This window comes from Sus scrofa, chromosome X, assembly GCF_000003025.6.
Source record: "Sus scrofa isolate TJ Tabasco breed Duroc chromosome X, Sscrofa11.1, whole genome shotgun sequence".
Taxonomy (NCBI): Eukaryota; Metazoa; Chordata; class Mammalia; order Artiodactyla; family Suidae; genus Sus; species Sus scrofa.
Genome location: NC_010461.5, coordinates 120,067,294 through 120,086,198, shown reverse-complemented (window position 1 = coordinate 120,086,198; position 18,905 = coordinate 120,067,294).

Here is an 18,905-nt window from a genome sequence, read left to right as displayed (position 1 = left end):
ATTTGGTTGCTAAATCTGGCAACCCTGTTTTTAGGGACTGTGTTAAGATTCTGCCTTCTGTCTTCTTGATCAGTCAACTACTGTGGGAAAACACACAAAGTATACATGCCTTTGACAGGTCAATTCTGGACTCATCATTCCTCTTTTCAAAATTTCCTTGAGCTACTTTCCAATATTCTTCAGCATGGATCTTCATGAATTTTAGTCTCCTTTGAGAATTTTAGTTCAGTTTTTTACGGGCTTAAACTGTGATTGTGTTAAGCCTAGAATAATTAAGGGAGGCATTACTGTACTAATTCTTTCCATCCAGAGATATAGTATGTCTTTCCAGTTATTCAAATGTGTTATGCTGTCAGCAAAATTTAATATTCTCTTTATATGGATCCCTTGTTTTAATTTAAGCTACTGTGAGTAGAGTCTTTTTATTTTTATCTAATGCAAATCTGATCATATTAGTGTCTGCGTTATCACTGAAAACATTCTGATATATTTTGCTTATCATTGTTTAGTCTTTTATCTAGAACCATGTATTTTTATAGCTTTGGTTATTTCCAGTTTACCATTATTGTGAATAATGGCATGATTATATATTTCCTTTGTATTCCTAGCAGTTTATTTATGTTAATGTTTGTGACTATTCTTTTCATCAGTGAAACATGACCTGTCTTTCCCAGTCTAGTGCCTTTTACTTTACATTCTCTTTGTCTGAACTTGATATTATCAAACTTACTTTAAATTTGCTTACATTTACCTGATGAGTCTTTGCCCTTTCTTTTACTTTAATATGAAAATAGTATCTGTTGGAACACATTAATTGAAAAATATCTAGGAGTTCCTGTCGTGGCGCAGTGGTTAACGAATCCGACTAGGAACCATGAGGTGGCGGGTTCGGTCCCTGCCCTTGCTCAGTGGGTTAATGATCCGGCGTTGCCGTGAGCTGTGGTGTAGGTTGCAGACACGGCTCGGATCTCGCGTTGCTGTGGCTCTGGCGTAGGCCGGTGGCTACAGCTCCGATTCGACCCCTAGCCTGGGAACCTCCATATGCCGCGGGAGCGGCCCAAGAAATAGCAACAGCAACAACAAAAAGACAAAAAAAAAAAAGAAAAATATCTAGTATATAATAATAATAAATAATAAAAGAAATAAAACGCCCTGCAAAATACACAAATCTCTGTCAGTCCTGAGAAGAAGAATCCAAAACGTCTATCAAAGTTTCTGGAATTAAGAGATAGATAGATGTGTTTTCATACTGGGACCCTCTCTCAGCATGTGACATAATTTCTGTTTATAGAATAGAACATTAAAACCGCTAGCCCAAATTTTAGAACAGATTGTCCTCAAATGTAAGATGCACTTGATCAACAGGTGTTTTCGATTAATCTGCTCGAAATGGCAAACTGTAGATTTATGACAGTGCAGAGAGGAAAGTATTGTTGAAATTCCCAGATGTCCCTCTTTCGATGTCACCTCAGGGGACTACAGTGAGATTTGGTGTCTCTGGAGTCGTTCAAGCCAGCGACTCCTCATTTCCCCTCTACCCTGTGGGATGACAGCAGACTACTGGGCCCTTTTCATCTTTTCACCTTTTTCAGCAAGCCACCACCTTCCTCTGTCCCAGGTTTCCCTGCAGCTTACTGACGTGGTAAGTAAGGACTTCAGACAATCAAGATTTCCATTATCTTTCATTTCCATCCAGTCTAAGGAATGCTGCCCCTTTTGGTTTCCTTGTACAGTTTTTCTTCCACTCTTCAGGTTGTTCATTCTTCAGGCTTGAAAGGCAAGCTCTTCTTTCTGATCTCTAAGCTTGGAAATATTTAGAGCTCTCCTTCTCTAGCTACACTCTTGAGATGATCTCAGCTATACCCATGGTATCACATGCACGTATATGTAGGTGACTAACAAGTAAGAGTAAATGGGGAGGTGAGTTCAACAGCATTTTTATAATACCTTGCAGTAACTTTCATGAAACCAATCGCATTGTGGCAGACATGGGGCTAAGAGCTTTCACCATAGTATCTAATTAAATCCTCACAAAAATTCTGTAGTGTGTCATACTACACTATGCTATGCTATACCTGTCCTTGTTGCCCTTCCATTTATACTTGATCTCAACTCCTTCTCTAAGACATTGTGTCAGCAATTCTCCCCACCCATTCCATTAGCAATTTGAATCTAATGGATTCTTTCTAATACCAATATGCTGAAGTTTCTCTGATCTTAAGAACCGAATCTCTTTCCACACATTTTTCCTACTGGCATAGCATGTCTCTGCTCCTTCTCAGCAAACCTCTTCAAGAGTTGTTTCTATTTGCTATTCCCAATCCCTCTCATTTTTTCTCTTGAACCCAAACCCATCAGACCCTCACTCTGACTCTTTTGCTGAAACCCCTCTTTTCAAGATCAGCAATGAAATCCATGTTACTAAATCCACCAATTATTAGCCCTCGTCTCGTTTAATCTCTGAGTACCTGGTGTTTGAAGCTCATCACTCCCTCCTTGTAACATGTACTTAACTTTGCCTTCAGTAGTTCTCTCGTTTTCTTCTTATCTCACTGGCTTCTCCTCGGTCCCCTTTCCTGACCACTCCTCCTTTTCATGAACTCTAGAATTTGCACTGGCTTAGGGTTCAGATGAGGTCGGGTGAGTTCAGGGTGGTATTGAAGTGGCTTAGGCTTCAGTTCAGTTCTTGGACATCTTTCTCCCACCAACACTCACTCATTGAGTTGATGTATTAGTCTGTTAGAGCTTTTGCGACTGAATACCACAGACTGGGTGACTCAAACAACAGACATATATTATGTCACAGTACTGGAGGTTAGAAATCCAAAATGAACATGTCACTAGGGGTGGTTCCTTCTGAGGGCTGGAAGCGCAGCATATGTTCCAGGCCTCTTTCCTTGGCTTATACACGACCGTCTTCATGTTTACATGGTGTTCTCTGTGTGTATTCAGTGTCTCCTCAAATTTCCACTTTTTTTAAGGAACACGAGCCCTATTGGAATAGGGCCATCCTAGTGACCTCATTTTAAGTTAATTACTTCTGTAAAGAACCCCATCTCCAAATAGGGTCACAGTCTGAGGTACTCGAAGTTAGGATTTTAACATAAGAACTTGGGAGGGGAGTTCCCGTCGTGGCTCAGTGGTTAACGAATCTGACTAGGACCCATGAGGTTCCGGGTTCGATCCCTGGCCTTGCTCGGTGGGTTAAGGATCCGGCGTGGCCGTGAGCTGTGGTGTAGGTGGCAGACGCAGCTCAGATCCCGCATGGCTGTGGCTGTGGTGTAGGCCGGTGGCTACAGCTCCTATTCGACCCCTAGCCTGGGAACCTCCATATGATGCGGGAGCGGCCCAAGAAATGGCAAAAAGATTTTTAAAAAAACCAAAAACTTGGGAGGGACACAATTCTACTGCTGGTTTCATGAAATAGTTTGACTCTCAATACCATCCGTATGCTGATGGATTCCTAGATTCTATCTCCGCCCTGGGCCCCTGCCATGCATTCCGGCTGGCTGTTCTGTGAATCCTCTTGGATAGCTAATAGGCATCTCAGCTTCAATGTGTCTATATTAATTACTATTCTCTGGGCCCCACCCTGTAAGAAAATCCTTCCTCCTCCCTAGCTGTCTCCATTTCAGGAAATGGAAACCTCATCATTCCAGTTTCTTAAGCCAAAAATATTGGTATCATTCTTTCTCGATACCCAGCATCTAACTCCTCAGCAAACACTGTCTGTTCCATGTTCCCGGTGTATCTAGGATCTGACCATTTCCCACTGTATCTTCCGCTACCAACTTGATGCAAGTCACCATCTGCTTCCATCTAAATTACTAAAGAGAGCCTCTTGATAGGTCTGCCTGCTTTCTCCCTTGCTCCCAATGGCATAATCCAATCAAAGAAGCCCAGGTTATTTCTTTAGACGTAAGTCAAATCATGTCAGTTTTCTGCTTTGAACCTTCCATTGGCTTCCCTTACAAGGGCCTGTCAAGACCTTCATGATGTTGGACCCCTGCTGCCCTTCTGACCTTAAGTGCTACCACATTTCCTCCCATTCACCCTCCTCCAGCTACACAGGCTTTTTGCTATTCCTTAAACAGGCAAAAGCTCGCACAGTAAGACCTTTGTATTCGTCCTCGCCTCTGCCTGGAATGTTTTTCTTCCATTTGACGGCATAGTTTGATCTGTTATCTCTCTCAAATCTTCTTCGCTCAAATGCCACTTTGGCAGGAAGACCTTTCCCGACCTCCCTGTTTACAATTTCGAACCCTCTTCCACCCCCCAGCACTCTCTGTAACCCTGCCCTGCCTTTTTCCCCACAAAATTTATCACCGTCTGATGAACTCTATCATTTTTTTTATTGTCACTTTCTATCTACAAAAACGTCACATGTCCCGTTGCTTGGAGATTGAGAGGTACCAAATCCATGCTTGACATGAAGAAACCTAACTTGACTCCGTCACTTCTTCTTCACCCAACAGCCATTGCATAACTTCTTTTCTGTGCTGAACAATAGGGACCCAACGATGAGCACATCAAGATCTCCATCCTCGCCCTTGAGCACATCATAGTCTAATTAGGTGGAAAGACAGAAGCCCTGGTTTTCTCAGAGGGAGTGACACATGGCCGTGTGAGGGACAAACACTGCTGCTCATAACAAACCAGGAAATAATCAGTCATCAAGTCAAGCCCAAATGCGCCCTTCCCCAAGACGCCTCTGAATTTGCAATTTTTCTGTATCTATAAAAATAACAAATGCTCATCTCCACTTCTCTGATTTATATGCCTCTGAAGTCAGGATTACGATTATTTATGTAAATGAAATTACTTTCAAACTTCATCAGAGTCTTTAGTGTTCGGGGACTAGGACTCTGCACTACTCTAGGGGCTCCTCATGTTCACTTAGGATTCAGGTCTAATTTCAAGTGCAGGATGAGAGCTGCTATCTAAAGAAATCCTGCTGTGCGATTTTTTTTTTTAAAAGCAAAGTCTTTTTATTTCAAAGTGAATAATCTCCCCCAATTTATCTTCTTTGTGTGATTTGAAAAAGAAATCTGGTGCATGAACTTCTAATACATAGGAGTTTGAGTTTGCGCATGACATAGCTGAAAGATCCCTGGATTTGAGCCTTTGTCTGAGCACTGCAACTCATTGATTCTTTGACCTTGGACAGTTTTTTGTTTTTTTTTTTTAACTTTTCTTGTATCTCAGTTTTCTCCTTTACTAAGCAAAGGAGTGAACTTCCTATTTCCTAAGGATACTTGCCCTTCATAGAAACTGATTCTATTCGTCTTTAGTGTCCTTACTTTTTCCAAATACTTGATTGACCTCCTCCTACATCCTTGGTTAACAGTGAATTCTCACTACACCCCATGAGTACAGAACCTAATTTCTGCCCTGTGGAGGATAGATACCATATATATCCAAGTACAGCCAGATTTTACTTCTATTTCTTGTATTTGTTACCTATCCCATGAGATTTCAGAATTTTTCCATATGAATTGGACTTTGTTATTCTTACCGTTATTTTTTAGAATATTCATCAGGAATATAAAGGAATGGTAATAGACAGTTTGATATACTTAATGCATTTATATCTCCCCCCATAAAACTCATGGGACATAGGTAGCATTTGGCAAAAGTGGAAGATGTGATTTAGAGAGGAATTTTTTTCTTTTTTACTCAACAAGTACTTACTTATAGAGCAATTTCTATGCCCCAGGCACAGCTCTAAGTATATACAAACATTGTCACTTTTAATACTCTTTTATCCTCATGAGGAAACTGAAGCACCAAAGATTTAAGCACTTTGCCCAAAGTCATAGAGCTCTTGACTGGGAAAGCTAACACTTGGACTGAGGCAGTCTAGCTCAGGATTGTTCTTAATCCATAAAGTAAACCAAGGAAGGTGCCTAAATTCACACAGCCATTCCACTGGGGAGCCTGGATTTCTATCTTGCCTTCACCTAAGTCTCTACCAATCTGCATAACTGAGTGTATTCATGCCTACATATATGTTTTTTTGTTGTTGTTTGTCTTTTTGCCATTTCTTGGGCCGCTCTCGCGGCATATGGAGGTTCCCAGGCTAGGGGTCCAATCGGAGCTGTAGCCACCGGCCTACGCCAGAGCCACAGCAACGCGGGATCCGAGCCGCGTCTGCAACCTACACCACAGCTCACGGCAACGCCGGATCCTTAACCCACTGAGCAAGGCCAGGGATCGAACCCGCAACCTCATGGGTCCTGGTCGGATTCGTTAACCACTGCACCACAATGGGAACTCCATTCATGCCTATATATATGTTGCCAGACTTCAAAGACACTATACATTTGTTCTTCTCTGTCACCAAATGACACGGACTTTCTTCATTTAGCATAAGTTAAATTATGTTTCTTATTTATTTAGGTAACATTGGTTTATAACATTATTCAAGCTATAGTAATCAGGACAGCATGGTATTGGCAGCAAAACAGACATATAGATCAATGGAACAGAATTAAGCTCCCAGAAATAAACCCACACACATATGTGGACAATTAATATAGAACAGAGGAGCAAAGAACACACAACGGAGAAAGGATAGTCTCTTCACTAAATGGTGTTGGAAATATTGGACAGCCACATGCAAAAGAATGAAGCTAGACCACTGTCTTACACCATACACGAAAATCAACTCAAAATGGATTAGAGTTGAATGTAAGACATTAAACCATTAAAGTCCTAGAAGAAAACATAGAAAGTATGCTTTGACATTGGTCCTAGCGATATCTTTCTGGAAGGGAAATAAAAGCAAAAATAGACAAGTGGGACTACATCAAACTAAGAAGCTTCTAAACAGCAAAAGAAGGAGTTCCCGTCGTGGTGCAGTGGTTAACAAATCCTACTAGGAATCATGCTCTTTCAGGTTCGATCCCTGGCCTTGCTCAGTGGGTTAAGGATCCGGCGTTGCCGTGAGCTGTGGTGTAAGTTGCAGATGCGACTCAGATACTGCATTGCTGTGGCTCTGGGGTAGGCCAGCTGCTATGGCTCCCATTCGACCCCTATCCTGGGAATCTCCATATGCCGCGGGAGCAGCCCAAGAAATAGCAAAAAGACAAAAAAAAAAAAAAAGCAAAAGAAACCATAAACGAAATGAAAAGACAACCTACCAAATAAGAGAAGATATTTGCAAATGGTATATATATGCAAATATATCTTATATATCTTGGTATAATCTCCAAGATCTATAAAGAATGTATACAACTCAACAAAAATAAAAAGCAGACACCTTGATTGAAAAATGAGCAGAGGAGCTGAATAGATATTTTTCCAAAGAAGACATATAGATGGCCAACTAACATGTAAAAAAATGTTCAATATCCCTATTAGGGAAGTGCAAATCGATTCTCTAATTTCTTAATGATAACCTTGTGAATCGATATTGTGTTGGTTAATGTTTTGTTAGAATTATGCTAGTTCTTTTTTTTTTTTTTTTTTTTGTCTTTTTGTCTTTTCAGGGCACCACCTGCGGCATATGGAGGTTCCCAGGCTAGGGGTCTAATCAGAGCTGTAGCCGCTGGCCTATGCCACAGCCACATCAACGCCAGATCCGAGCCACATCTGTGACCTGCACCACAGCTCATGGCAATGCCAGATCCTTAACCCATGAAGTGAGGCCAGGGATCGAACCTACAACTTCATGGTTCCTAGTTGGATTCGTTTCCTCTGCCCCACATGGGAACTCCAGAGTTATGCTAGTTCTGATGGACTTTTTAAGATAGTTTTCCTTGATTTTCTCATCCATAAGATAATGGAGTTGAACCCTATCAATTGGTAAAGTCCAAATAAACTATGGGTGTTTTAAAGAACACTTTGAGTTTCTAGATAATTCTGCTTTGTAGGTAAATAGGTGTCCATCATTGGGGAAATTGATGGTAAATGTATACCATGGAATACTATACAGTTGTTACAAAAAATGAACTAGATGTACACGTGGCAAATAGATGGATGTTTAAAAGCACAGTATTAAATGGAAAATAGTAATAGCATGTGATTTATACCATCATTTATGTATATAAAACACGAACACAAAAGTATCAGACTTCATATTTACAAATATACTCTATATGTAAATAGATAAAAGATGGAAGTGGATGTGTTGCCAAAAAAATGCAAGTTCATGTGCCCAAGGCACAGTGAGGGCAAACAAACTGAAACATGGGAATTTGGGGCAGAAAAGGGTTTATTACAGAGCCAAGCAAGGTGTTCAAAAATCCCAACTCTCTGATGGCTTTCTGGGCTGTTTTCGTAGGTAAAATTTGGATGAGGGCTGCAGGTCGTTTGGCTTTCTTCTGACTGAGGTAACGGGGCAGTGCTCCAGGAATCTTGGTTCAGCAGCCTTCCTCCACCTGGGTGTGGGGGGCTTAGTTCCTGTAGAAGAGCCCAAGGAGATTGTTAAGTCCATTCCTTGAGGAGGAACCAGGATCCTGCCCCAAGGCTGCACTGTGGTCTCTGGACTGTTCCTCCCCGGTCCCTGCATCCCCTCTCTTCCCTGATTAGCAACTGTTTGAATCTGCCCTTGAGGAATCTGGGAAGGTCTAGGAGGCTGAAAGAAGATTATTTCCTGCAAACAAGAAATGGGGGAGAGAGAAAGAATTTGTATCCTTGTCCCTGGGAGGGCCCCACAGGCTCCCGCTTGTTTTCAAGTGTCTCCTGGAAAGGTGAGCTAATATTGTAAATTCTGCTCCCGACTCAAAATGCACGACTGTGAGGTTGTTGCCAGAAATTAGGTCTCCGTACACTGGTGCTGGATTCAATCTTGGCGACAGAGTTTGGGGTGAAGGAGAAAGAAATCGCTTTATTGCTTTGACAGGCAAATGCCCCCAAAACAGTGCATCCCGCCCACCCTGGAGGGGGCAGAGAGGAGTCTTACCCCGAGTCTTCCAGGAGCAAGGGGTGACCAGCTCATGGACATTCTTCTGACTGGTTGGTGGTGAGGTAATGAGGAGTAGGTGTCATCAACCTGCTGGTTCCTTATGCTCTGGGGTCTCTGTGCTTGGGGACAGCACGCAGCTGACGTCTTCCCCCGGGTGGGGGTTTCAGTATCTGCAGAACAGCTCAGAGACATGGCTCAGAATACTGTCGAAGAACTCAAGGTCCTTCACTTTGTTGAAAGGCTAAAATATCATGACCTTGTCTTGCTTGACTGTTTTCCTTTCGTTCTGCATTTTCTCATTTCTCCGATGAAATTTACTCTTTGACCAAAACTTTTCTACAGACAAAAGGCAGGCAGAGGACACGGGTGAGGTTTGATTCTGAGAAGGCTCCATAGGGTCCTGCTTGGTTCCATAGTGCAGGTCACTTCTGCAGGGTCTTGGTGATACGTTAGAACTGACAACGTGTGTGACTTCTTTGGAGCCTGTTTTCTGACCTGAAATGAGAACGATGGACTCAATCACCCTAAGGAAATTGCTGGCTCTAATGCTCTTTCTCCAGGAAAGTCACGAAGGGGAACTTAAATTCAGGAGTTGTACGCTGAGGCTATTATTTTGCTCTATTCCAAGGGAGTGATTATATGAAAGGGGCACTTGCTTTGGAATAATTTATATTAGAATCGCTCTTAGAGTTAGTACAGTTCTATTAAAAGCTGTTAATGGAATTATTATTCTGATAATAAGCTGTTATTAGATTCATAGTATTAATGGTATTCATTGCATCACAAGATTAATCTGTACTAAAATTTAAGCTCTCGCCTGAGTATAAAGGCTGTTTTCAATGGGATACCGATGCGAGGATTAGGAATAGCATGGTAAGAAATGATTTCTTTTCGGAATGGAGGAAAACATACTCGTGTGTGTTTTTCAAAACACTGAGGAAAAATAATTCTGCTTTCGGCTTTAATCAAAAACTTTTAATAAGCAATCCAAACTTGCTCAATGAACTAGAATCTGGGCTTTTGTAATCAGGTCCTTCGTCAAACCAGTTGAATTATAATTGATTACTTCTATAATGTGTTTCGATCTCATTGTCTCTATCACTAATTTATCATTTGCAGCCTAAGTACTGAGTTTAAGTATGATATTCTTTTATGAAAACATGAATGGGAGTTCCCGTCGTGGCGCAGTGGTTAACGAATCCGACTAGGAACCATGAGGTTGCAGGTTCGGTCCCTGCCCTTGCTCAGTGGGTTAACGATCCGGCATTGCTGTGAGCTGTGGTGTAGGTTGCAGATGCGGCTCGGATCCCGCGTTGCTGTGGCTCTGGCGGAGGCCGGTGGCTACAGCTCTGATTTGACCCCTAGCCTGGGAACCTCCATATGCTGTGGGAGCGGCCCAAAGAAATGGCAGAAAGACAAAAAAAAAAAAAAAAAAAAACATGAATGTCTTGTTTTTATTTTAAAGCCTCAGATGTTTTCTGACACACTGTATTTGTCCCTTCACTGTTGGACCTGGCTGCTCTGGTGGTTCTTGGCCAGCCTGCTCAATCACATGTGACTTTCATAGGATGTATCATTCATTAATACCATTCTATTTAGGGCAAGTTTGGTGAAGGTATGGGAGTTAAAGAGAATTGGTGGCATTTTACAGGCTATACCATTGCTCCATTGTCTAGTTGATTAGGATGGGAACATTTAATTTATCTCGGTACCTCAACAACTATACACACACTCGCACACACCACACACACACACACACACACACACACATTTTAGGGCTGCGCCCACAGCATATGGAAGTTCCTGGGCTAGGGGTCAAATTGGAGCTGCAGCTGCCACCTATGCCACAGCCATAGCAATGCCAGATCCGAGCCACGTCTGTGACCTACCCCACAGCTCACAGCAACACTGGATCCTTAACCCACTGAGCAAGGCCAGGGATCGAGCCCATATCCTCATGGATACACGTAGAGTTCTTAACCTGCTGAGCCACAATGGAACCTCCAACAATTATATTTTAAGGTTCATAAATGTCCATTGTGCTTCCAAAAGATCTATAATAATAATACCAACTATGAGAGATTTCATGTTTTACAAAGAGATTTCATGTACTTTATCTCATCGAATCTTCCTAAGAGCCCGTGTAAATTACTTGCTCTGCTGTAGAGTTTAGGCACTAAGGCTCAGAACTAAGACCACACTGTTGAAAATGGCAGAGTCCCAGCTGGCTGACTGCAAGCCTCTGACTCCTTTCCTCTATACGACATTGCCTCTCTGAAGGCAGAGGGCAGGTGTGAGTTTTGGGACTGCCCATTCATTCATGTCTTTCTTGTCAACAATAAAATCAACTGACCCAAGAGTTTTCCAAATAGGTTCACTTTGCATTTAGCTGTCTCTTTAAAAATGTTCACAAGGTTATTTAAGTTTTTAATGTTGCATGGCATTTTAGCTCTTAAAAATGGCTTCAATCTCATTTAAAGACTCCTGAGCCAGTTCATAGACTAATTACCAGTCGTGGATGGTGTCTCTGAGCTGAGGGTCTTTCTAGTATGATGAATGCTCATCTCTCCTAGGTTGAATGGATCTTCAATGAAGTGATTAATTTAAAAAATCAATTAGTATGGAGGGCACATATTTTACTCACAACAATCTCTAGTTTGGAGTAGTCCCCCTTGGACAGAGGTGGGTATGTGGCCATCAAGGAGAGCAGGGAGGAACCCACGCCAGGGGGAAAAAAACCCTGGGGCACATTAACTGTTCTTTGCGCAGGAGTGGGAAGGAATTTGCTCTGCGTTAACAATTTTCTCGCCCCTTGCCTGCTGAGTAATGAGCGCCCTTGACTTGTTCCCTTGGTTGGCCAATGTTCTGGTTCCGCGATGAAATACCTATTACAAGAGTGCTTCCCTGTCTTGTTCTCCTATTCCAAGTTAGGGAATCAGAAAGTAATAGATGGTCAGTGGGTACCTACTTATTCTGTATAGAGAATTGCCCAAGAGTTTCCATTGGGGTCCAATGGGTTAAGGACCCGACACAGTGTCCGTGAGGATGTGGGTTCAATCCCTCCCTTGCTCAGTGGGGGAAGGATCTGGTGTTGCTACACACTGCGGTGTAGGGTGGAGATGATGCGGCATTGGATCCGGCATTGCCGTGGCTGTGGTGTAGGCCAGCAGCTGCAGCTCCATTTCAACCCCTAGTCTGGGAACTTCCATATGCCGCAGGTGCAGCCGTTAACATTAAAAAAAAATGCATTTTTAAAAAGGAATAAAATTTTTTTAAAGAAAGAAAACTGCCCAGATCTCTGGACTTCAGCTCTGTCAGCCTCAGGATATTTTGGAAATGAACAAGATGTCAAAGTCGATTACATGGAGGTAATTAACTTGAGCTTATTTTCTTCTGACCTTAACTCATAGTTGCGCAAGCTAATTGATAGCTGTAGTTAAATCAACTAGCTCGCTCTAGTGGAACTAGTGACTTTTCTATTAGTGGACTTGGTTGATGAAGTGGGGTGGCAGTACATCCTTGCTCTATATTTTTGGGAAGACCACAAATTCTGTTTTGTCCTGTTTTGATGATAGCTAACGATTGAGTCTATTTATTAATAACGCCCGTTTTCATCCTCAAAATTACCCCAGCTAGGATGATACATTATATGGTTATCCTACTTATTACTTCTCTTTACCTGCCTGTAATGCGAAATAGACATAGGTACCCTGACCTCACAAGTAGGCTATAATTATTTTACATACCCTGTTTTCTGAGATCCTCCAGCAGACTCGCTGCCCAAAAGGAGTTGGGGCGCTGGAATATGCATTCGGTGCCTGGACCTTTAGCCGCTGTGTTCTACTGGCCCCGTGACACATGGAGATAGAAGAGGCGGCTTCCCGTTGCCGCCTTCCCATGTGGCTGCAAGAATTCTTCATCCTAGAGCCGGTGGGAGAGGTAGGGACCTGAGGCCTTACTTTTTGGTCTGCGGGGTGTGAGGGTGATGGGGACAGCATCAGACGAGCATGTGTCTTCAATGATGTGGCCATGAGTAAAATTCTCAGTAATAGCCATGAGAGAGTCCCTTGTGGGGCCACTTGGCTGCGATCGAACCTGTCACCTTAATTCCTGTGTGCCGTGTGGCTGGGTAGAAATACATGTTAAGTGCAAACCATTTTCCCTTGCGGTTTAGGGTAGTTTCATGCCTGCTGTCAGGGCGCTATAAGGGAGCTATCTGGTTCATATTTATTTTCTTCATCATGCCTCTTATTCCTCTGGAAGCAAGTCTTTTCTCCAGCACGGAGAGACACTGTTCAATAGAATGGAGCTGATTCTTTCTTTGTGTTGGCAGACTTGAGCAATACCGTCAAAGAGCTATTGAAAACATGAAAATTGTTCGGGTTTTGTGCTGAATGGAGCACCCAGGACAATCGCAAGATTCTGGCTGAGCGATAGATGACGTGACATCTATTTCCCACATTTCCACAATTCGTTGCTATTTGCCGCCCCGGTTTTATCAATTGTATGAATGTGTATAAACTAGGAACTCGAGCATCGCTAGGGTGACTTTCTAACCCTCTGCCTCTTGATTATCCAGGCTGCTCTCTCTCAGCGAAGTCTAAGAAAATATGTCTACACAGTCTTTCATAAAACCCTGTGCCAGGGAGTTCCCGTTGTGGCTCAGTGGGTTACAAAAACCCACCTTGTATCCATGAGGATGCAGGTTCGATCCCTGGCCTCGCTCAGCGGGTTGAGGATCCAGTGTTGCCGTGAGCTGTGGTGTAGGTCACAGATGTGGCTCAGATCTGACATTTTGGTGGCTGTGGTGTAGGCCGGCAGCTGTAGCTCTGATTCATCCCCCAGCCTGGGAACTTCCATATGCCGTGGGTGCGGCCCTAAAATGACAAAGCAAACAAACAAACAAAACCAAAAAACAAACCCTGTGCCAGTCTGGGGGTGTGGTGGGGGAATGACAAGCAGAGCAATTAAACTTTTTCCTGAAGGACATGACAGAGCAGGTGCTAAAAAAGCATTGCAGTTCACAGTCCTCCAAGCAAACAGCTTCTCTCTGAAGGATCTTGGGAGGAAAGGGCCTTTAACACCGCCGAGTAAACGATAAAATGCAGCACTCACATTTGAACACATCGTTACAGTTTTTCTTTGGCCACGTCTGTGGCTTGCGGAAGTTCCTGGGCCGGGGATTGAACCCGTGTCATGGCAGGGACTTGAGCCACAGCAGTGACAATGCTGGATCCCGCCGAGCCACCAGGGAATTCCTACCTTTACAGTTTTTGAAGGATTTTCACGTTTATTGTCCATTTAATGCCTTGATAGCTTCAGCGGTAGGCAGCATCATTTGGGGGCCTTAGGGACGACGCATATTGGAACCTCAGCCCCACTGGTGGTAAGGAAGCAGAGAAAGGGGGTTTGAGTGGAGATACAGTCTGGGGAGGGTGTCGCTCCTTCGGTGGCAGAGTTGCCCACAGGGCATGGCTGCCTTGGGATTTTTGTCTGTGTCTGAGCCTAGTCCTGGTGCTTTTTCATGGGAGCCCTGTCTGGTGAGCAGGCCATTGTAGTAGGGGATCTTAGGTGTTAGGAAGAATCTAGTAGGAGGTAAGACAGTCCTGACTTAATGAGCAAAGGGCCTTGGAGAAGCGCCGGGGGGAGGGTTCGTGGGAGGCCCCTGGTTGGGATCTAGCAGAGTAGGCAGATTCAGAGGACAGCAGCTCAGTGGATTGCCTGGCGGAGAGAAGGAGACGAGGTTGGCTCATAAAGATTGTTTTAGATTTTCCAGGAGTTTCCCTTAGCTTGGCGCCTTGCTCCTAAGATTGGTGGCATAACAATGTCTTTGTTTTTTATATTCACTTATTCTTTTTTGTTTTTGTTTTTTTTTTGGTCTTTTTTTCCTTTCCTAGGGCTGCTTCCCGCAGCATATGGAGGTTCCCAGGCTAGGGTCGAATGGGAGCTGTAGCCACCGGCCTACACCACAGCCATAGCCACGCGGGATTCAAGCCGCATCTGCCACCTACACCACAGCTCACAGCAATGCCGGATCCTTAACCCACTGAACAAGACCAGGGACTGAACCCGCAACCTCATGGTTCCTAGTCAGATTCGTTAACCACTGCGCCACGACGGGAACTCTATTCACTTTATCACTGTTACATCTGTATTGCATACATATCAAGGATTTGGATGAGGTAGAGATGATGATGATCCAATATACACTCATCACGACCTCTGAATCCCCATAAGGTGAATTAAAATGTCTTCTACAGAATAGGGACTCGGTGACAGGACAGTAAGCCCTGAGCAGAGCTGCAGGAGACAGACGTGCAGTCACTTTTTTCCCAAATATCTTGAGGTGGACGATGTCAGGAGACAATTGCAAGTGCTTAAAATCAACCATCAAAGATTCGACGTGCTCGGGGTTAACGAATCCGACTAGGATCCATGAGGTGGCGGGTTCGGTCCCTGCCCTTGCTCAGTGGGTTAAGGATCCGGCGTTGCCGTGAGCTGGGGTGTAGGTCGCAGACGCGGCTCGGATCCTGCGTTGCTGTGGCTCTGGTGTAGGCTGGTGGCTGCAGCTCCGATTCGACCCCTAGCCTGGGAACCTCCATATGCCAAGGGAGCAGCCCAAGAAATAGCAACAACAACAACAACAAAAAGACAAAAAGACAAAAAAAAAAAAAAAAAAAGAGTCGAGCATTTAAAATCATATCCCCAGAAAGAAGGGATATAAGTGACTATTGTAGTATAATAAAAATATGACGATGTAGCAATCAGAACACCCGGGTTCTTATTCTAACTCGGCTGAGAATTTACTCTGTGATTCTGGGCGAGGTGCTTCTTCTCCACAAGCCTCCCTTATTCTTGTCTTCACCATGAGCCCATTTAGTTGATAATCCCTATGGATCCTTCCTATTTAATAATCTGAGTCCAAAAAGGCAAGCAATGTAAGTAACAGGAGTTCCTCTGGAGAATAGAGAGTTGTATCAAACAAAGAAAATGAAAACAAGCCACAGTCCTACTACTGAAGGATGACCAGTGGGCATCTTGGGGATTTCCTTAGAGTTATTACTCTGTAGGTGGGTGGGTGTGTGTGTGAGACAGAGACAGAGACAGAGAGAGGCAGAGACAGAGAGAGGAAGGAGAAGGAGCAGGAGGAGATGGAGAGGAAGGGAGGGCGGGTGAGAGAGAGAAGAAGCTGGAGAGAGGCAGGGAGAGTGGCACAAAGGGGATGGGAAGGACGGATGTACATTTATGCTTGGTGTGTTTAGTCACTTCGCATGACATTTTGAACATGGTTTATGTCATTAAATAGGACTTAAAAAGTGATTGTTAGTGGCTGAATTGCATTTCATTGGTGTGCATGATAATTTATTTCACCAGTCCCCTGTTATAATGTGATGCACATCTTTTAATATAGATCTTTACAAATCTCGGCCTATGTTCTTATGATAGATTGAGATAGCACATGAACATGCTATCTGCTATCTGGTGTCTGTTGCTGAGTTCCTCTGCAGGAAATGGTACAGTTTATGCTGCCACCAGCATCTCCCCAGAGGACCTTCTCAATGCACTGCCTGTATGGGCTTTATCCTCGCTTCTTACAACTTTGAAGGTTTGATAGGTGAACCAATTCATTGCTTTAATTATTTTCTTGGGTTACTGGTAAGATAGAATATTTTCTACCATGTTTCTTCGATAATTCCACCTTTTCTCTTGTGACTTGTCTAATTGATCACGTTGCTTGATTTTTTTTTTTTTTTTGAGGAGAGGTGGGGGTTGTTTTTGTTTTATTGATTTGTAAATGTTGTTAATCTACGAAAGATATGAACTCTTTGTATGTCATGTTTTATAAATATTTACCCATTTTATCACTTGCCTGCTATTTTTAAATGCTTTTGTCATACCTGAGCTTTGCATATTCAGGTATTCAAATCTAGTCTTCTTTTTCCTGAAGTTTTTTTATTTTGATTGTCTGCTTCAAAATGTCTCTTTTGTTCCGAGATTTTATAAAAATATAGCTATTGTCTTCTCCTTTGAGAGAGAAGTGGGAGGAAGAGAATAGATACCCACGCTTGCTTTGTGATTGTGGGTGTCTTTATGTGAATGCATTTTTATTGTGCTTAATCAAGTTATTATTTCCTTTATTGTCCTTGTTTTATAGACACAGTTGCAAGATGGAAAAATTTATAAGTGTTTTAATAACATTGTGTCAGTCTGATTCTAGTTCAGTATAATCCCTCAGGCATTTTATTTTTCTTCACCATTTTCGATTTTATCTTCCTTTCCATCAGTATTTTAAAATATAGAACTTATGTTGAATTCCTTTACATCTAATTGTTCTTGTTTAAGATTTTAAATACAGGTCACTTCTCTTTTCTTTTGCACTGATTTATTAAAAGCTATCAATAGAGATTTGGTTGGTTTGGACCAGGAATTGAGCTCTGTTTATTTTGCAGACATTTGAAGAGTGTGATTTTTTTCAAATCATGTGAACCTGTTATTTAAAATAATAAGTAACAGACGAACCTACCTCTCTAGCCTAATATTTTCTTTTTTTTTTTTTTTGTCTAATATTTTCTTGTACCGCGGCTTCATCTTGTTTTCTTTTTTCTGTGCTTTTGCAATCCTTCCGCCTGCATCTCAAAAGTCCAACCTTTGACCTGGCACTCTGATTTATCTTTCAGAGTCCAGATCAACAAACTGCTTTCTTTTTGGAATTCTCCAACCTCTCTCAGCATCTGAATAGCCTTTAGCTTCAGAATGCATAGCATTTGGTTTATACCATAAGTAACGCATGTCCCAAACCATCCTATGGTCCCTGGAATATTTGCCTGTTTCTTTCACTCCTCGGTAAATCTTCTGAGGTAGGACTCATGTCTGATTTCCCATAATGCCAAGCACATATCATTCCTTGAAGGAAAGAAAGTTTCAGTTCTTTGGATTTTTTCTGGACATTAAAATATTGCTGCATCTTTAATTCAACAAAAGAGATGCTAAAGATCTTCGTTCGAAGAGCTGATATGATGTTACAGGCCAGTGGTTCCTAAGCCACTCCAAGGTACAGCTGCTCAAAGCACTTTCAAAAATTATGATTTCCAGTCTGTGGCTCAGAGCAACCAAGTCTGAATCACTGGGTACAGAATTCAAGTATTTTTTTCCTAATAACTCCATAGGTGATTCCAGTGTATAGCCAGGTTAGTAAATCAGTGTTCCAAATGTTTTGAATTGGATTTGAAGTTAGAAAAACTTTCTAGAGAAGAGGTTTTGTTTCCTGTAGCTTTTATAGACTTTCCTCCTCCATTTATTTGCTTTTAACACTTTTTTCTTTCTTTCTTTCTTTTTTTTTTGTTTTTGTTTTTTTTTTTTGCATTTTCTAGGGCTACACCCATGGCACATGGAGGTCCCAGGCTAGGGGTCTAATCGGAGCTACAGCTGCCAGCCTACACCACAGCCACAGCAACGCGGGATCCGAGCCGCATCTGTGACCTACATCACAGCTCACAGCAATGCTGGATCCTTAACCCAGTGAGCAAGGCCAGGGATCAAACCTGCAACCTCATGGTTCCTAGTTGGATTCGTAACCACTGGGCCACGACAGGAACTCCTGCTTTTAACACTCTTTAGAGTCCTGGACTAGTCAGCAAATCTCAGACTAGTTGCTATCTAAAAAACAGCGACAATGCTTGTTCTTGTTCTATAGGGTTCTGTTTGAATGGGATGAGGCAGGCAAAAGGGCTCTGTGGACTTTAAAATGCTATAAAAAGAGTTGTTCTTACTCTTAGCAGAGCCATATTTTCTTTCTGTCCCTATTTTATTTCTTTCTTATGAATTACCTGGCATCTAAAGAGTAGAGAATTAATTTCCACAATTACTTAAAACTGTCCTATTGTTGCAGCTAACTTTGTTTTGATATTCTTTGTCTTAATCATCTATAGCTATTTCTTCTGTTTTTTGTCTTCGTGAATAGTGATTAGACAACTTTGTGTTCATTGATCCATGTATG